Below are 19,709 nucleotides of genomic sequence, written 5' to 3' on the forward strand. Positions count from 1 at the left end.
GCCGCTTGGCAGTTCAGTCTTGTCCAGCGCAGAAAACAAGCTTTCGAAGCAGCGTCCTGTCACCGTGTAGTCAAGCTTCAAAAAGCAGGAAAGTCAATACGCGTGACCGTGTCGCACCACTGGCTAAGCGTCTCCGTCTGTAGCAGGGTCCTTTCATAATTGATCCAGGTGGGGATAATGTCGGCGCATGCTAGGTAGCAGGTACAGTCTGATACGAGTTGGCGATGACAATGTCTTTCTTGGTAGATTAAGATCTGCCGCTTGGCAGTGCAGTCTTGTCCAGCGCTGAAAACAAGCTTTCGATGCAGCGTCCTGCCAACGTGTAGTCAAGCTTTAAAAAGGACGAAAGTCAATACGCGGACCGTGACGCACCACTGCCGAACTAAGCGTCTCCGGCTGTAGAAGGGTCCTTTTATAATTGACCCAGGTGGGGGGTGATGTCGGCGCACGCTCGGTAGCAGGTCCAGGCTGATCGCAGTCGGCGATGACAATTTCTTTCTTGGTAGATTAGGGTCTGCCGCTTGGCAGTGCAGTCTTGTCCAGCGCTGAACACAAGCTTTCGAAGCAGCGTCTAGCCACCGTTTAGTCAAGCTTCAAAAAGCAGGAAATTCAATACGCGTGCCCGTGTCGCAGCACTGGCGAACTAAGCGTCTCCGGCTGTAGCAGGGTCCTTTTATATTTGACCCAGGTGGGGGTGATGTCGTCGCATGGTGGGTAGCAGGTTCAGGCTGATAGCAGTTGGCGATGACAACCTATTTCTTGGTAAATTAGTATCCGCCGCTTGGCATTGCAGTCTTGTCCAGCGCTGAAAACAAGCTTTCGATACAGCGTCCAGCCACCGTGCAGTCAAGCTTCAAAAACCAGGAAAGTCAATACGCGTGACCGTGTCGCAGCACTGGCGAACTAAGCGTCTCCGGCTGTAGCAGGGTCCTTTTATATTTCACCCAGGTGGGGGTGATGTCGTCGCATGGTGGGTAGCAGGTTCAGGCTGATAGCAGTTGGCGATGACAATTTATTTCTTGGTAGATTAAGATCGGCTGATCGGCAGTGCAGTCTTGTCCAGCGCTGAAAACAAGCTTTCGATGCAGCGTCCTGCCACCGTGTAGTCAAGCTTCAAAAAAGAGGAAAGTCAATGCGCGTGACCGTGTCGCACCACTGCCGAACTGAGCGTCTCCGGCTGTAGCAGGGTCCTTTTATATTTGACCCAGGTGGGGGGCGATGTCGGCGAATCTTCGGTAGGAGCTCCAGGCTGATAGCAGTCGGCGATGAAAATTTCTTTCTTGGTAGATTAGGGTCTGCCGCTTGGCAATGCAGTCTTGTCCAACGCTGGAAACAAGCTTTCGATGCAGCGTCCAGCCACCGTGTAGTCAAGCTTCAAAAAGGAGGAAAGTCAATACGCGTGACCGTGTCGCACCACTGGCTACGCGTCTCCGTCTGTAGCAGGGTCCTTTCATAATTGATCCAGGTGGGGAAGATGTCGGCGCATGCTCGGTAGCAGGTCCAGGCTGATAGCAGTCGGCGATGACAATTTCTTTCTTGGTAGATTCGGATCCGCCCGTTGGCAGGGCACTCTTGTCCAGCGCAGAAAACAAGCTTTCGAAGCAGCGTCTAGCCACCGTTTAGTCAAGCTTCAAAAAGCAGGAAAGTCAATACGCGTGACCGTGTCGCACCACTCGCTACGCGTCTCCGTCTGTAGCAGGGTCCTTTCATAATTGATCCAGGTGGGGAAGATGTCGGCGCATGCTCGGTAGCAGGTCCAGGCTGATAGCAGACGGCGATGACATTTTCTTTCTTGGTAGATTAGGATCTGCCGCTTGGCAGTTCAGTCTTGTCCAGCGCAGAAAACAAGCTTTCGAAGCAGCGTCCAGTCACCGTGTAGTCAAGCTTCAAAAAGCAGGAAAGTCAATACGCGTGACCGTGTCGCACCACTGGCTAAGCGTCTCCGTCTGTAGCAGGGTCCTTTCATAATTGATCCAGGTGGGGATAATGTCGGCGCATGCTCGGTAGCAGGTACAGTCTGGTACCAGTTGGCGATGACAATGTCTTTCTTGGTAGATTAAGATCTGCCGCTTGGCAGTGCAGTCTTGTCCAGCGCTGAAAACAAGCTTTCGATGCAGCGTCCTGCCAACGTGTAGTCAAGCTTTAACAAGGACGAAAGTCAAAACGCGGACCGTGACGCACCACTGCCGAACTAAGCGTCTCCGGCTGTAGAAGGGTCCTTTTATAATTGACCCAGGGGGGGGGGGGGTGATGTCGGCGCGCGCTCGGTAGCAGGTCCAGGCTGATCGCAGTCGGCGATGACAATTTCTTTCTTGGTAGATTAGGATCTGCCGCTTGGCATTGCAGTCTTGTCCAGCGCTGAAAACAAGCTTTCGATACAGCGTCCAGCCACCGTGCAGTCAAGCTTCAAAAAGCAGGAAAGTCAATACGCGTGACCGTGTCGCAGCACTGGCGAACTAAGCGTCTCCGGCTGTAGCAGGGTCCTTTTATATTTGACACAGGTGGGGGTGATGTCGGCGCATGCTCGGTAGCAGGTCCAGGCTGATAGCATTTGGCGATGACAATTTATTTCTTGGTAGATTAAGATCGGCCGCTCGGCAGTGCAGTCTTGTCCAGCGCTGAAAACAAGCTTTCGATGCAGCGTCCGGCCACTGTGTAGTCAAGCTTCAAAAAGGAGGAAAGTCAATGCGCGTGACCGTGTCGCACCACTGCCGAACTGAGCGTCTCCGGCTGTAGCAGGGTCCTTTTATATTTGACCCAGGTGGGGGGCGATGTCGGCGAATCTTCGGTAGGAGCTCCAGGCTGATAGCAGTCGGCGATGAAAATTTCTTTCTTGGTAGATTAGGATCTGCCGCTTGGCAATGCAGTCTTGTCCAACGCTGAAAACAAGCTTTCGATGCAGCGTCCAGCCACCGTGTAGTCAAGCTTCAAAAAGGAGGAAAGTCAATACGCGTGACCGTGTCGCACCACTGTCTACGCGTCTCCGTCTGTAGCAGGGTCCTTTCATAATTGATCTAGGTGGGGAAGATGTCGGCGCATGCTCGGTAGCAGGTCCAGGCTGATAGCAGTCGGCGATGACTATTTCTTTCTTGGTAGATTCGGATCCGCCCGTTGGCAGGGCAGTCTTGTCCAGCGCAGAAAACAAGCTTTCGAAGCAGCGTCTAGCCACCGTTTAGTCAAGCTTCAAAAAGCAGGAAAGTCAATACGCGTGACCGTGTCGCACCACTGGCTACGCGTCTCCGTCTGTAGCAGGGTCCTTTCATAATTGATCCAGGTGGGGAAGATGTCGGCGCATGCTCGGTAGCAGGTCCAGGCTGATAGCAGACGGCGATGACATTTTCTTTCTTGGTAGATTAGGATCTGCCGCTTGGCAGTTCAGTCTTGTCCAGAGCAGAAAACAAGCTTTCGAAGCAGCGTCCTGTCACCGTGTAGTCAAGCTTCAAAAAGCAGGAAAGTCAATACGCGTGACCGTGTCGCACCACTGGCTAAGCGTCTCCGTCTGTAGCAGGGTCCTTTCATAATTGATCCAGGTGGGGATAATGTCGGCGCATGCTAGGTAGCAGGTACAGTCTGATACGAGTTGGCGATGACAATGTCTTTCTTGGTAGATTAAGATCTGCCGCTTGGCAGTGCAGTCTTGTCCAGCGCTGAAAACAAGCTTTCGATGCAGCGTCCTGCCAACGTGTAGTCAAGCTTTAAAAAGGACGAAAGTCAATACGCGGACCGTGACGCACCACTGCCGAACTAAGCGTCTCCGGCTGTAGAAGGGTCCTTTTATAATTGACCCAGGTGGGGGGTGATGTCGGCGCACGCTCGGTAGCAGGTCCAGGCTGATCGCAGTCGGCGATGACAATTTCTTTCTTGGTAGATTAGGGTCTGCCGCTTGGCAGTGCAGTCTTGTCCAGCGCTGAACACAAGCTTTCGAAGCAGCGTCTAGCCACCGTTTAGTCAAGCTTCAAAAAGCAGGAAATTCAATACGCGTGCCCGTGTCGCAGCACTGGCGAACTAAGCGTCTCCGGCTGTAGCAGGGTCCTTTTATATTTGACCCAGGTGGGGGTGATGTCGTCGCATGGTGGGTAGCAGGTTCAGGCTGATAGCAGTTGGCGATGACAACCTATTTCTTGGTAAATTAGTATCCGCCGCTTGGCATTGCAGTCTTGTCCAGCGCTGAAAACAAGCTTTCGATACAGCGTCCAGCCACCGTGCAGTCAAGCTTCAAAAACCAGGAAAGTCAATACGCGTGACCGTGTCGCAGCACTGGCGAACTAAGCGTCTCCGGCTGTAGCAGGGTCCTTTTATATTTCACCCAGGTGGGGGTGATGTCGTCGCATGGTGGGTAGCAGGTTCAGGCTGATAGCAGTTGGCGATGACAATTTATTTCTTGGTAGATTAAGATCGGCTGATCGGCAGTGCAGTCTTGTCCAGCGCTGAAAACAAGCTTTCGATGCAGCGTCCTGCCACCGTGTAGTCAAGCTTCAAAAAAGAGGAAAGTCAATGCGCGTGACCGTGTCGCACCACTGCCGAACTGAGCGTCTCCGGCTATAGCAGGGTCCTTTTATATTTGACCCAGGTCGGGGGCGATGTCGGCGCACGCTCGGTAGCAGGTCCAGGCTGATCGCAGTCGGCGATGACAATTTCTTTCTTGGTAGATTAGGGTCTGCCGCTTGGCAGTGCAGTCTTGTCCAGCGCTGAACACAAGCTTTCGAAGCAGCGTCTAGCCACCGTTTAGTCAAGCTTCAAAAAGCAGGAAAGTCAATACGCGTGACCCTGTCGCACCACTGGCTACGCGTCTCCGTCTGTAGCAGGGTCCTTTTATATTTGACCCAGGTGGGGGTGATGTCGGCGCATGGTGGGTAGCATGTTCAGGCTGATAGCAGTTGGCGATGACAACCTATTTCTTGGTAAATTAGTATCCACCGCTTGGCATTGCAGTCTTGTCCAGCGCTGAAAACAAGCTTTCGATACAGCGTCCAGCCACCGTGCAGTCAAGCTTCAAAAACCAGGAAAGTCAATACGCGTGACCGTGTCGCAGCACTGGCGAACTAAGCGTCTCCGGCTGTGGAAGGGTCCTTTTGTATTTGACCCAGGTGGGGGTGATGTCGTCGCATGGTGGGTAGCAGGTTCAGGCTGATAGTAGTTGGCGATGACAATTTATTTCTTGGTAGATTAAGATCTGCCGCTTGGCAGTGCAGTCTTGTCCAGCGCTGAAAACAAGCTTTCGATGCAGCGTCCTGCCAACGTGTAGTCAAGCTTTAAAAAGGACGAAAGTCAATACGCGGACCGTGACGCACCACTGCCGAACTAAGCGTCTCCGGCTGTAGAAGGGTCCTTTTATAATTGACCCAGGTGGGGGGTGATGTCGGCGCACGCTCGGTAGCAGGTCCAGGCTGATCGCAGTCGGCGATGACAATTTCTTTCTTGGCAGATTAGGGTCTGCCGCTTGGCAGTGCAGTCTTGTCCAGCGCTGAACACAAGCTTTCGAAGCAGCGTCTAGCCACCGTTTAGTCAAGCTTCAAAAAGCAGGAAATTCAATACGCGTGCCCGTGTCGCAGCACTGGCGAACTAAGCGGCTCCGGCTGTAGCAGGTTCCTTTTATTATTGACTCAGGTGGAGGGCGATGTCGGCGCATGCTCGGTAGCAGGTCCAGGCTTATAGCAGTCGGCGATGACAACCTATTTCTTGGTAAATTAGTATCCGCCGCTTGGCATTGCAGTCTTGTCCAGCGCTGAAAACAAGCTTTCGATACAGCGTCCAGCCACCGTGCAGTCAAGCTTCAAAAACCAGGAAATTCAATACGCGTGACCGTGTCGCAGCACTGGCGAACTAAGCGTCTCCGGCTATAGCAGGGTCCTTTTATATTTGACCCAGGTGGGGGTGATGTCGTCGCATGGTGGGTAGCAGGTTCAGGCTGATAGCAGTTGGCGATGACAATTTATTTCTTGGTAGATTAAGATCGGCTGATCGGCAGTGCAGTCTTGTCCAGCGCTGAAAACAAGCTTTCGATGCAGCGTCCTGCCACCGTGTAGTCAAGCTTCAAAAAAGAGGAAAGTCAATGCGCGTGACCGTGTCGCACCACTGCCGAACTGAGCGTCTCCGGCTATAGCAGGGTCCTTTTATATTTGACCCAGGTGGGGGGCGATGTCGGCGAATCTTCGGTAGGAGCTCCAGGCTGATAGCAGTCGGCGATGAAAATTTCTTTCTTGGTAGATTAGGATCTGCCGCTTGGCAATGCAGTCTTGTCCAACGCTGAAAACAAGCTTTCGATGCAGCGTCCTGCCACCGTGTAGTCAAGCTTCAAAAAGGAGGATAGTCAATACGCGTGACCGTGTCGCACCACTGCCGAACTAAGTGTCTCCGGCTGTAGCAGGGTCCTCTTATAATTGACCCAGGTGGGGGTGATGTCGGCGCATGCTCGGTAGCATGTCCAGGGTGATAGCAGTCGGCGATGACAATTTCTTTCTTGGTAGATTCGGATCCGCCCGTTGGCAGTGCAGTCTTGTCCAGCGCTGAAAACAAGCATGCGATGCAATGCAGCGTCCAGTCACCGTGTAGTCAAGCTTCAAAAAGCAGGAGAGTCAATACGCGTGACCGTGTCGCACCACTGGCTAAGCGTCTCCGTCTGTAGCAGGGTCCTTTCATAATTGATCCAGGTGGGGATAATGTCGGCGCATGCTCGGTAGCAGGTACAGTCTGATACCAGTTGGCGATGACAGTGTCTTTCTTGGTAGATTAAGATCTGCCGCTTGGCAGTACAGTCTTGTCCAGCGCTGAAAACAAGCTTTCGATGCAGCGTCCTGCCAGCGTGTAGTCGAGTTTTAAAAAGGACGAAAGTCAAAACGCGGACCGTGACGCACCACTGCCGAACTAAGCGTCTCCGGCTGTAGAAGGGTCCTTTTATAATTGACCCAGGTGGGGGGGTGATGTCGGCGCACGCTCGGTAGCAGGTCCAGGCTGATCGCAGTCGGCGATGACAATTTCTTTCGTGGTAGATTAGGATCTGCCGCTTGGCAGTGTAGTCTTGTCCAGCGCTGAACACAAGCTTTCGAAGCAGCGTCTAGCCACCGTTTAGACAAGCTTCAAAAAGCAGGAAATTCAATACGCGTGCCCGTGTCGCAGCACTGCCGAACTAAGCAGCTCCGGCTGTAGCAGGTTCCTTTTATTATTGACCCAGGTGGAGGGCGATGTCGGCGCATGCTCGGTAGCAGGTCCAGGCTTATAGCAGTCGGCGATGACAACCTATTTCTTGGTAAATTAGTATCCGCCGCTTGGCATTGCATTCTTGTCCAGCGCTGAAAACAAGCTTTCGATACAGCGTTCAGCCACCGTGCAGTCAAGCTTCAAAAACCAGGAAAGTCAATACGCGTGACCGTGTCGCAGCACTGGCGAACTAAGCGTCTCCGGCTGTAGCAGGGTCCTTTTATATTTGACCCAGGTGGGGGTGATGTCGGCGCATGGTGGGTAGCAGGTACAGGCTGATAGCAGTTGGCGATGACAATTTATTTCTTGGTAGAATAAGATCGGCTGATCGGCAGTGCAGTCTTGTCCAGCGCTGAAAACAAGCTTTCGATGCAGCGTCCTGCCACCGTGTAGTCAAGCTTCAAAAAAGAGGAAAGTCAATGCGCGTGACCGTGTCGCACCACGGCCGAACTAAGCGTCTCCGGCTGTAGCAGGGTCATTTTATAATTGACCCAGGTGGTGGTGATGTCGGCGCATGCTCGGTAGCAGATCCAGGCTGATAGCAGTCGGCGATGACATTTTCTTTCTTGGTAGATTCGGATCCGCCCGTTGGCAGTGCAGTCTTGTCCAGCGCTGAAAACAAGCTTGCGATGCAGCGTCCAGCCACCGTGTAGTCATGCTTCAAAAAAGACGAACGTCAATACGTGTGACCGTGTCGCACCAGGGCCGAACTAAGCGTCTCCGTCTGTAGCAGGGTCCTTTTATAATTGACCCAGGTGGGGATAATGTCGGCGCATGCTCGGTAGCAGGTACAGTCTGATACCAGTTGGCGATGACAGTGTCTTTCTTGGTAGATTAAGATCTGCCGCTTGGCAGTACAGTCTTGTCCAGCGCTGAAAACAAGCTTTCGATGCAGCGTCCTGCCACCGTGTAGTCAAGCTTCAAAAAGGAGGAAAGTCAATACGCGTGACCGTGTCGCACCACTACCGAACTAAGCGTCTCCGGCTGTAGCAGGGTCCTTTTATAATTGACCCAGGTGGGGAGCGATGTCGGCGCATGCTCGGTAGCAGGTCCAGGCTGATAACAGTCGGCGATGACAATTTACTTCTCGGTAAATTAGTATCCGCCGCTTGGTTGTGCAGTCTTGCCCAGCGCTGAAAACAAGCTTTCGATGCAGCGGCCAGCCACCGTGTAGTCAAGCTTCAAGAAAGAGGAAAGTCAATACGCTTGACCTTGTGACACCACGGGCTAACTAAGTGGCGTCTCCGTCTGTAGCAGGGTCCTTTCTAGATCGATCCAGGTGGAGGTGATGTCGGCGCATGCTGGGTAGCAGCTACAGGCTGATAGCAGTTGGCGATGACAATTTCTTTCTTGGTAGATTAGGATCGGCCGCTGGGCAGTGCAGTCTTGTCCAGCGCTGAAAAGAAGCTTTCGATGCAGCGTCCTGCCACGATGTAGTCAAGATTCAAAAAGGAGGAAAGTCAATACACGTGACCGTGTCGCACCACTGCCGAACTAAGCGTCTCCGGCTGGAGCAGGGTCCTTTTATAATTGACCCCGGTGGTGGGCAATGTCGGCGCATGCTCGGTAGCAGGTCCAGGCTGATAGCAATCGGCGATGACAATTTCTTTTTTGGTAGATTCGGATCCGCCTGATGGCAGTGCGGTCTTGTCCAGCGCTGAAAACAAGCTTCCGATGCAGCCTCCAGCCACCGTGCAGTCAACCTTCAAAAAGCAGGAAAGTCAATACGCTTGACCGTGTGGCACCACTGCCTAACTAAGCGTCGCCGGCTGTAGCAGGGTCCTCTTATAATTGACCCAGGTGGGGGCAATGTCGGCGCATGCTCGGTAGCAGGTCCAGGCTGATAGCAATCGGCGATGACAATTTCTTTTTTGGTAGATTCGGATCCGCCTGATGGCAGTGCGGTCTTGTCCAGCGCTGAAAACAAGCTTCCGATGCAGCCTCCAGCCACCGTGCAGTCAAACTTCAAAAAGCAGGAAAGTCAATACGCTTGACCGTGTGGCACCACTGCCTAACTAAGCGTCTCCGTCTGAAGCAGGGTCCTTTTATAATTGATCCAGGTGGGGGTGATGTCGGCGCATGCTCGGTAGCAGGTCCAGGCTGATAGCAGGCGGAGATGACAATTTATTTCTTGGTAGATTAGGATCTGCCGCTTGGCAGTGCAGTCTAGTCCAGCGCTAAAAACAAGCTTTCGAAGCAGCGTCTAGCCACCGTTTAGTCAAGCTTCAAAAAGCAGGAAATTCAATACGCGTACCCGTGTCGCACGACTGCCGAACTAAGCGGCTCCGGCTGTAGCAGGGTCCTTTTATAATTGACCCAGGTGGGGGCGAAGTCGGCGCATGCTCGGTAGCAGGTCCAGGCTTATAGCAGTTGGCGATGACAACTTATTTCTTGGTAAATTAGTATCCGCCGCTTGGCATTGCAATCTTGTTCAGCTCTGAAAACAAGCTTTCGATGCAGCGTCCAGCCACCGTGCAGTCAAGCTTCAAAAAGCAGGCAAGTCAATACGCGTGACCGTGTCGCACCACTGGCTAAGCGTCTCCGTCTGTAGCAAGGTCCTTTCATAATTGATCCAGGTGGGGATGATGTCGGCGCATGCTGGGTAGCAGGTACAGGCTGATAGCAGTTGGCGATGAAATTTTCTTTCTTGGTAGATTAGGATCTGCCACTTGGCAATGCTGTCTTGTCCAGCGCTAAAAACGTGCTTTCGATGCAGCGTCCAGCCACCGTGTAGTCAAGCTTCAAAAAAGACGAAAGTCAATACGCGTGACCGTGTCGCACCACGGCCGAACTAAGCGTCTCCAGCTGTAGCAGGGTTCTTTTATAATTGACCCAGGTGGCACTGATGTCGGCGCATGCTCGGTAGCAGGTCCAGGCTGATAGCAGTCGGCGATGACAATTTCTTTCTTGGTAGATTGGGATCCGCCCGTTGGCAGTGCAGTCTTGTCCAGCGCTGAAAACAAGCTTGCGATGCAGCGTCCAGTCACCGTGTAGTCAAGCTTCAAAAAGCAGGAAAGTCAATACGCTTGACCCTGTGGCACCACTGGCTAACTAAGCGTCTCCGTCTGTAGCAGGGTCCTTTTTAATTGATCCAGGTGGGGGTGATGTCGGAGCATGCTGGGTAGCAGGTACAGGCTGATAGCAGTGCGTGATGACAATTTCTTTCTTGTTGGTTTTAGATCGGCCGCTTGGCAGTGCAGTCTTGTCCAGCGCTGAAAACAAGCTTTCGATGCAGCGTCCTGCGACCGTGAAGTCAAACTTCAAAAAGGAGGAAAGTCAATACGCGTGACCGTGTCGCACCACTGCCGAACTAAGCGTCTCTGGCTGTAGCAGGGTCCTTTTATAATTGACCCAGGTGGGGGTGATGTCGGCGCATGCTCGGTAGCATATACAGGGTGATAGCAGTCGGCGATGACAATTTCTTTCTTGGTAGATTAGGATGTGCCGCTTGGCAGTTCAGTCTTGTCCAGCGCAGAAAACAAGCTTTCGAAGCAGCGTCCAGTCACCGTGTAGTCAAGCTTCAAAAAGCAGGAAAGTCAATACGCGTGACCGTGTCGCAACATTGGCTACGCGTCTCCGTCTGTAGCAGGGTCCTTTCATAATTGATCCAGGTGGGGAAGATGTCGGCGCATGCTCGGTAGCAGGTCCAGGCTGATAGCAGTCGGCGATGACAATTTCTTTCTTGGTAGATTAGGATCTGCCGCTTGGCAGTTCAGTCTTGTCCAGCGCAGAAAACAAGCTTTCGAAGCAGCGTCCAGTCACCGTGTAGTCAAGCTTCAAAAAGCAGGAAAGTCAATATGCGTGACCGTGTCGCACCACTGGCTAAGCGTCTCCGTCTGTAGCAGGGTCCTTTCATAATTGATCCAGGTGGGGATAATGTCGGCGCATGCTCGGTAGCAGGTACAGTCTGATACGAGTTGGCGATGACACTGTCTTTCTTGGTAGATTAAGATCTGCCGCTTGGCAGTGCAGTCTTGTCCAGCGCTGAAAACAAGCTTTCGATGCAGCGTCCTGCCAACGTGTAGTCAAGCTTTAAAAAGGACGAAAGTCAAAACGCGGACCGTGACGCACCACTGCCGAACTAAGCGGCTCCGGCTGTAGCAGGTTCCTTTTATTATTGACCCAGGTGGAGGGCGATGTCGGCGCATGCTCGGTAGCAGGTCCAGGCTTATAGCAGTCGGCGATGACAACCTATTTCTTGGTAAATTAGTATCCGCCGCTTGGCATTGCAGTCTTGTCCAGCGCTGAAAACAAGCTTTCGATACAGCGTCCAGCCACCGTGCAGTCAAGCTTCAAAAACCAGGAAAGTCAATATGCGTGACCGTGTCGCACCACTGGCTAAACGTCTCCGTCTGTAGCAGGGTCCTTTCATAATTGATCCAGGTGGGGATAATGTCGGCGCATGCTCGGTAGCAGGTACAGTCTGATACGAGTTGGCGATGACACTGTCTTTCTTGGTAGATTAAGATCTGCCGCTTGGCAGTGCAGTCTTGTCCAGCGCTGAAAACAAGCTTTCGATGCAGCGTCCTGCCAACGTGTAGTCAAGCTTTAAAAAGGACGAAAGTCAAAACGCGGACCGTGACGCACCACTGCCGAACTAAGCGGCTCCGGCTGTAGCAGGTTCCTTTTATTATTGGCCCAGGTGGAGGGCGATGTCGGCGCATGCTCGGTAGCAGGTCCAGGCTTATAGCAGTCGGCGATGACAACCTATTTCTTGGTAAATTAGTATCCGCCGCTTGGCATTCAGTCTTGTCCAGCGCTGAAAACAAGCTTTCGATACAGCGTCCAGCCACCGTGCAGTCAAGCTTCAAAAACCAGGAAAGTCAATACGCGTGACCGTGTCGCAGCACTGGCGAACTAAGCGTCTGCGGCTGTAGCAGGGTCCTTTTATATTTGACCCAGGTGGGGGTGATGTCGGTGCATGGTGGGTAGCAGGTACAGGCTGATAGCAGTTGGCGATGACAATTTATTTCTTGGTAGATTAAGATCGGCTGATCGGCAGTGCAGTCTTGTCCAGCGCTGAAAACAAGCTTTCGATGCAGCGTCCTGCCACCGTGTAGTCAAGCTCCAAAAAAGAGGAAAGTCAATGCGTGTGACCGTGTCGCACCACTGCCGAACTGAGCGTCTCCGGCTATAGCAGGGTCCTTTTATATTTGACCCAGGTGGGGGGCGATGTCGGCGAATCTTCGGTAGGAGCTCCAGGCTGATAGCAGTCGGCGATGAAATTTTCTTTCTTGGTAGATTAGGATCTGCCGCTTGGCAATGCAGTCTTGTCCAACGCTGAAAACAAGCTTTCGATGCAGCGTCCTGCCACCGTGTAGTCAAGCTTCAAAAAGGAGGAAAGTCAATACGCGTGACCGTGTCGCACCACTGCCGAACTAAGCGTCTCCGTCTGTAGCAGGGTCCTTTCATAATTGTTCCAGCTGGGGGGCGATGTCGGCGCATGCTCGATAGCAGGTCCAGGCTGATAGCAGTCGGCGATCACAATTTCTTTCTTGGTAGATTAGGATCTGCCGCTTGGCAGTGCAGTCATGTCCAGCGCTGAAAACAAGCTTTCGAAGTAGCGTCTAGCCACGGTTTACTCAAGCTTCAAAAAGCAGGAAATTCAATACGCGTGCCCGTGTCGCACCACCGCCGAACTAAGCGGCTCCGGCTGTAGCAGGGTCCTTTTATATTTGACCCATGTAGGGGTGATGTCGGCGCATGCTGGGTAGCAGGTACAGGCTGATAGCAGTTGGCGATGAAATTTTCTTTCTTGGTACATTAGGATCTGCCACTTGGCAATGCTGTCTTGTCCAGCGCTAAAAACGTGCTTTCGATGCAGCGTCCAGCCACCGTGTAGTCAAGCTTCAAAAACGACGAAAGTCAATACGCGTGACCGTGTCGCACCACGGCCGAACTAAGCGTCTCCGGCTGTAGCAGGGTCCTTTTATAATTGACCCAGGTGGTACTGATGTCGGCGCATGCTCGGTAGCAGGTCCAGGCTGATAGCAGTCGGCGATGACAATTTCTTTCTTGGTAGATTGGGATCCGCCCGTTCGCAGTGCAGTCTTGTCCAGCGCTGAAAACAAGCTTGCGATGCAGCGTCCAGTCACTTTGTAGTCAAGCTTCAAAAAGCAGGAAAGTCAATACGCTTGACCCTGTGGCACCACTGGCTAACTAAGCGTCTCCGTCTGTAGCAGGGTCCTTTTTAATTGATCCAGTTGGGGGTGATGTCGGCGCATGCTGGGTAGCAGGTACAGGCTGATAGCAGTGCACGATGACAATTTCTTTCTTGTTGGTTTTAGATCGGCCGCTTGGCAGTGCAGTCTTGTCCAGCGCTGAAAACAAGCTTTCGATGCAGCGTCCTGCGACCGTGCAGTCAAGCTTCAAAAAGCAGGCAAGTCAATACGCGTGACCGTGTCGCACCACTGGCTAAGCGTCTCCGTCTGTAGCAAGGTCCTTTCATAATTGATCCAGGTGGGGATGATGTCGGCGCATGCTGGGTAGCAGGTACAGGCTGATAGCAGTTGGCGATGAAATTTTCTTTCTTGGTAGATTAGGATCTGCCACTTGGCAATGCTGTCTTGTCCAGCGCTAAAAACGTGCTTTCGATGCAGCGTCCAGCCACCGTGTAGTCAAGCTTCAAAAAAGACGAAAGTCAATACGCGTGACCGTGTCGCACCACGGCCGAACTAAGCGTCTCCAGCTGTAGCAGGGTTCTTTTATAATTGACCCAGGTGGCACTGATGTCGGCGCATGCTCGGTAGCAGGTCCAGGCTGATAGCAGTCGGCGATGACAATTTCTTTCTTGGTAGATTGGGATCCGCCCGTTGGCAGTGCAGTCTTGTCCAGCGCTGAAAACAAGCTTGCGATGCAGCGTCCAGTCACCGTGTAGTCAAGCTTCAAAAAGCAGGAAAGTCAATACGCTTGACCCTGTGGCACCACTGGCTAACTAAGCGTCTCCGTCTGTAGCAGGGTCCTTTTTAATTGATCCAGGTGGGGGTGATGTCGGAGCATGCTGGGTAGCAGGTACAGGCTGATAGCAGTGCGTGATGACAATTTCTTTCTTGTTGGTTTTAGATCGGCCGCTTGGCAGTGCAGTCTTGTCCAGCGCTGAAAACAAGCTTTCGATGCAGCGTCCTGCGACCGTGAAGTCAAACTTCAAAAAGGAGGAAAGTCAATACGCGTGACCGTGTCGCACCACTGCCGAACTAAGCGTCTCTGGCTGTAGCAGGGTCCTTTTATAATTGACCCAGGTGGGGGTGATGTCGGCGCATGCTCGGTAGCATATACAGGGTGATAGCAGTCGGCGATGACAATTTCTTTCTTGGTAGATTAGGATGTGCCGCTTGGCAGTTCAGTCTTGTCCAGCGCAGAAAACAAGCTTTCGAAGCAGCGTCCAGTCACCGTGTAGTCAAGCTTCAAAAAGCAGGAAAGTCAATACGCGTGACCGTGTCGCAACATTGGCTACGCGTCTCCGTCTGTAGCAGGGTCCTTTCATAATTGATCCAGGTGGGGAAGATGTCGGCGCATGCTCGGTAGCAGGTCCAGGCTGATAGCAGTCGGCGATGACAATTTCTTTCTTGGTAGATTAGCATCTGCCGCTTGGCAGTTCAGTCTTGTCCAGCGCAGAAAACAAGCTTTCGAAGCAGCGTCCAGTCACCGTGTAGTCAAGCTTCAAAAAGCAGGAAAGTCAATATGCGTGACCGTGTCGCACCACTGGCTAAGCGTCTCCGTCTGTAGCAGGGTCCTTTCATAATTGATCCAGGTGGGGATAATGTCGGCGCATGCTCGGTAGCAGGTACAGTCTGATACGAGTTGGCGATGACACTGTCTTTCTTGGTAGATTAAGATCTGCCGCTTGGCAGTGCAGTCTTGTCCAGCGCTGAAAACAAGCTTTCGATGCAGCGTCCTGCCAACGTGTAGTCAAGCTTTAAAAAGGACGAAAGTCAAAACGCGGACCGTGACGCACCACTGCCGAACTAAGCGGCTCCGGCTGTAGCAGGTTCCTTTTATTATTGACCCAGGTGGAGGGCGATGTCGGCGCATGTTCGGTAGCAGGTCCAGGCTTATAGCAGTCGGCGATGACAACCTATTTCTTGGTAAATTAGTATCCGCCGCTTGGCATTGCAGTCTTGTCCAGCGCTGAAAACAAGCTTTCGATAGAGCGTCCAGCCACCGTGCAGTCAAGCTTCAAAAACCAGGAAAGTCAATATGCGTGACCGTGTCGCACCACTGGCTAAACGTCTCCGTCTGTAGCAGGGTCCTTTCATAATTGATCCAGGTGGGGATAATGTCGGCGCATGCTCGGTAGCAGGTACAGTCTGATACGAGTTGGCGATGACACTGTCTTTCTTGGTAGATTAAGATCTGCCGCTTGGCAGTGCAGTCTTGTCCAGCGCTGAAAACAAGCTTTCGATGCAGCGTCCTGCCAACGTGTAGTCAAGCTTTAAAAAGGACGAAAGTCAAAACGCGGACCGTGACGCACCACTGCCGAACTAAGCGGCTCCGGCTGTAGCAGGTTCCTTTTATTATTGACCCAGGTGGAGGGCGATGTCGGCGCATGCTCGGTAGCAGGTCCAGGCTTATAGCAGTCGGCGATGACAACCTATTTCTTGGTAAATTAGTATCCGCCGCTTGGCATTGCAGTCTTGTCCAGCGCTGAAAACAAGCTTTCGATACAGCGTCCAGCCACCGTGCAGTCAAGCTTCAAAAACCAGGAAAGTCAATACGCGTGACCGTGTCGCAGCACTGGCGAACTAAGCGTCTGCGGCTGTAGCAGGGTCCTTTTATATTTGACCCAGGTGGGGGTGATGTCGGTGCATGGTGGGTAGCAGGTACAGGCTGATAGCAGTTGGCGATGACAATTTATTTCTTGGTAGATTAAGATCGGCTGATCGGCAGTGCAGTCTTGTCCAGCGCTGAAAACAAGCTTTCGATGCAGCGTCCTGCCACCGTGTAGTCAAGCTCCAAAAAAGAGGAAAGTCAATGCGTGTGACCGTGTCGCACCACTGCCGAACTGAGCGTCTCCGGCTATAGCAGGGTCCTTTTATATTTGACCCAGGTGGGGGGCGATGTCGGCGAATCTTCGGTAGGAGCTCCAGGCTGATAGCAGTCGGCGATGAAATTTTCTTTCTTGGTAGATTAGGATCTGCCGCTTGGCAATGCAGTCTTGTCCAACGCTGAAAACAAGCTTTCGATGCAGCGTCCTGCCACCGTGTAGTCAAGCTTCAAAAAGGAGGAAAGTCAATACGCGTGACCGTGTCGCACCACTGCCGAACTAAGCGTCTCCGTCTGTAGCAGGGTCCTTTCATAATTGTTCCAGCTGGGGGGCGATGTCGGCGCATGCTCGATAGCAGGTCCAGGCTGATAGCAGTCGGCGATGACAATTTCTTTCTTGGTAGATTAGGATCTGCCGCTTGGCAGTGCAGTCATGTCCAGCGCTGAAAACAAGCTTTCGAAGTAGCGTCTAGCCACGGTTTACTCAAGCTTCAAAAAGCAGGAAATTCAATACGCGTGCCCGTGTCGCACCACCGCCGAACTAAGCGGCTCCGGCTGTAGCAGGGTCCTTTTATATTTGACCCATGTAGGGGTGATGTCGGCGCATGCTGGGTAGCAGGTACAGGCTGATAGCAGTTGGCGATGAAATTTTCTTTCTTGGTACATTAGGATCTGCCACTTGGCAATGCTGTCTTGTCCAGCGCTAAAAACGTGCTTTCGATGCAGCGTCCAGCCACCGTGTAGTCAAGCTTCAAAAACGACGAAAGTCAATACGCGTGACCGTGTCGCACCACGGCCGAACTAAGCGTCTCCGGCTGTAGCAGGGTCCTTTTATAATTGACCCAGGTGGTACTGGTGTCGGCGCATGCTCGGTAGCAGGTCCAGGCTGATAGCAGTCGGCGATGACAATTTCTTTCTTGGTAGATTGGGATCCGCCCGTTCGCAGTGCAGTCTTGTCCAGCGCTGAAAACAAGCTTGCGATGCAGCGTCCAGTCACTTTGTAGTCAAGCTTCAAAAAGCAGGAAAGTCAATACGCTTGACCCTGTGGCACCACTGGCTAACTAAGCGTCTCCGTCTGTAGCAGGGTCCTTTTTAATTGATCCAGTTGGGGGTGATGTCGGCGCATGCTGGGTAGCAGGTACAGGCTGATAGCAGTGCGCGATGACAATTTCTTTCTTGTTGGTTTTAGATCGGCCGCTTGGCAGTGCAGTCTTGTCCAGCGCTGAAAACAAGCTTTCGATGCAGCGTCCTGCGACCGTGAAGTCAAACTTCAAAAAGGAGCAAAGTCACTACGCGTGACCGTGTCGCAGCACTGCTGCACTAAGCGGCTCCGGCTGTAGAAGGGTCCTTTTATAATTGACCCAGGTGGGGGGTGATGTCGGCGCATGCTCGGTAGCAGGTCCAGGCTGATAGCATTTGGCGATGACAATTTATTTCTTGGTAGATTAAGATCGGCCGCTCGGCAGTGCAGTCTTGTCCAGCGCTGAAAACAAGCTTTCGATGGAGCGTCCTGCCACTGTATAGTCAAGCTTCAAAAAGGAGGAAAGTCAATACACGTGACCGTGTCGCACCACTGCCGAACTAAGCGTCTCTGGCTGTAGCAGGGTCCTTTTATAATTGACCCAGGTGGGGGTGATGTCGGCGCATGCTCGGTAGCATATACAGGGTGATACGAGTTGGCGATGACACTGTCTTTCTTGGTAGATTAAGATCTGCCGCTTGGCAGTGCAGTCTTGTCCAGCGCTGAAAACAAGCTTTCGATGCAGCGTCCTGCCAACGTGTAGTCAAGCTTTAAAAAGGACGAAAGTCAAAACGCGGACCGTGACGCACCGCTGCCGAACTAAGCGGCTCCGGCTGTAGCAGGTTCCTTTTATTATTGACCCAGGTGGAGGGCGATGTCGGCGCATGCTCGGTAGCAGGTCCAGGCTTATAGCAGTCGGCGATGACAACCTATTTCTTGGTAAATTAGTATCCGCCGCTTGGCATTGCAGTCTTGTCCAGCGCTGAAAACAAGCTTTCGATACAGCGTCCAGCCACCGTGCAGTCAAGCTTCAAAAACCAGGAAAGTCAATACGCGTGGCCGTGTCGCAGCACTGGCGAACTAAGAGTCTGCGGCTGTAGCAGGGTCCTTTTATATTTGACCCAGGGGGGGGTGATGTCGGTGCATGGTGGGTAGCAGGTACAGGCTGATAGCAGTTGGCGATGACAATTTATTTCTTGGTAGATTAAGATCGGCTGATCGGCAGTGCAGTCTTGTCCAGCGCTGAAAACAAGCTTTCGATGCAGCGTCCTGCCACCGTGTAGTAAACCTCCAAAAAAGAGGAACGTCAATGCGTGTGACCGTGTCGCACCACTGCCGAACTGAGCGTCTCCGGCTATAGCAGGGTCCTTTTATATTTGACCCAGGTGGGGGGTGATGTCGGCGAATCTTCGGTAGGAGCTCCAGGCTGATAGCAGTCGGCGATGAAAATTTCTTTCTTGGTAGATTAGGATCTGCCGCTTGGCAATGCAGTCTTGTCCAACCCTGAAATCAAGCTTTCGATGCAGCGTCCTGCCACCGTGTAGTCAAGCTTCAAAAAGGAGGAAAGTCAATACGCGTGACCGTGTCGCACCACTGCCGAACTAAGCGTCTCTGGCTGTAGCAGGGTCCTTTCATAATTGATCCAGGTGGGGAAGATGTCGGCGCATGCTCGGTAGCAGGTCCAGGCTGATAGCAGTCGGCGATGACAATTTCTTTCTTGGTAGATTAGGATCTGCCGCTTGGCAGTTCAGTCTTTTCCAGCGCAGAAAACAAGCTTTCGAAGCAGCGTCCAGTCACCGTGTAGTCAAGCTTCAAAAAGCAGGAAAGTCAAAAGGCGTGACCGTGTCGCACCACTGGCTAAGCGTCTCCGTCTGTAGCAGGGTCCTTTCATAATTGATCCAGGTGGGGATAATGTCGGCGCATGCTCGGTAGCAGGTACAGTCTGATACGAGTTGGGGATGACAATGTCTTTCTTGGTAGATTAAGATCTGCCGCTTGGCAGTTCAGTCTTGTCCATCGCTGAAAACAAGCTTGCGATGCAGCGTCCAGTCACCGTGTAGTCAAGCTTCAAAAAGCAGGAAAGTCAATACGCGTGACCGTGTCGCACCACTGGCTAAGCGTCTCCGTCTGTAGCAGGGTCCTTTCATAATTGTTCCAGCTGGAGGGCGATGTCGGCGCATGCTCGGTAGCAGGTCCAGGCTGATAGCAGTCGGCGATGACAATTTCTTTCTTGGTAAATTAGTATCCGCCGCTTGGCATTGCAGTCTTGTCCAGCGCTGAAAACAAGCTTTCGATACAGCGTCCAGCCACCGTGCAGTCAAGCTTCAAAAACCAGGAAAGTCAATACGCGTGACCGTGTCGCAGCACTGGCGAACTAAGCGTCTGCGGCTGTAGCAGGGTCCTTTTATATTTGACCCAGGTGGGGGTATTGTCGGCGCATGGTGGGTAGCAGGTACAGGCTGATAGCAGTTGGCGATGACAATTTATTTCTTGGTAGATTAAGATCGGC

Source organism: Dermacentor andersoni, chromosome 1 (assembly GCF_023375885.2).
Source record: "Dermacentor andersoni chromosome 1, qqDerAnde1_hic_scaffold, whole genome shotgun sequence".
Taxonomy (NCBI): domain Eukaryota; kingdom Metazoa; phylum Arthropoda; class Arachnida; order Ixodida; family Ixodidae; genus Dermacentor; species Dermacentor andersoni.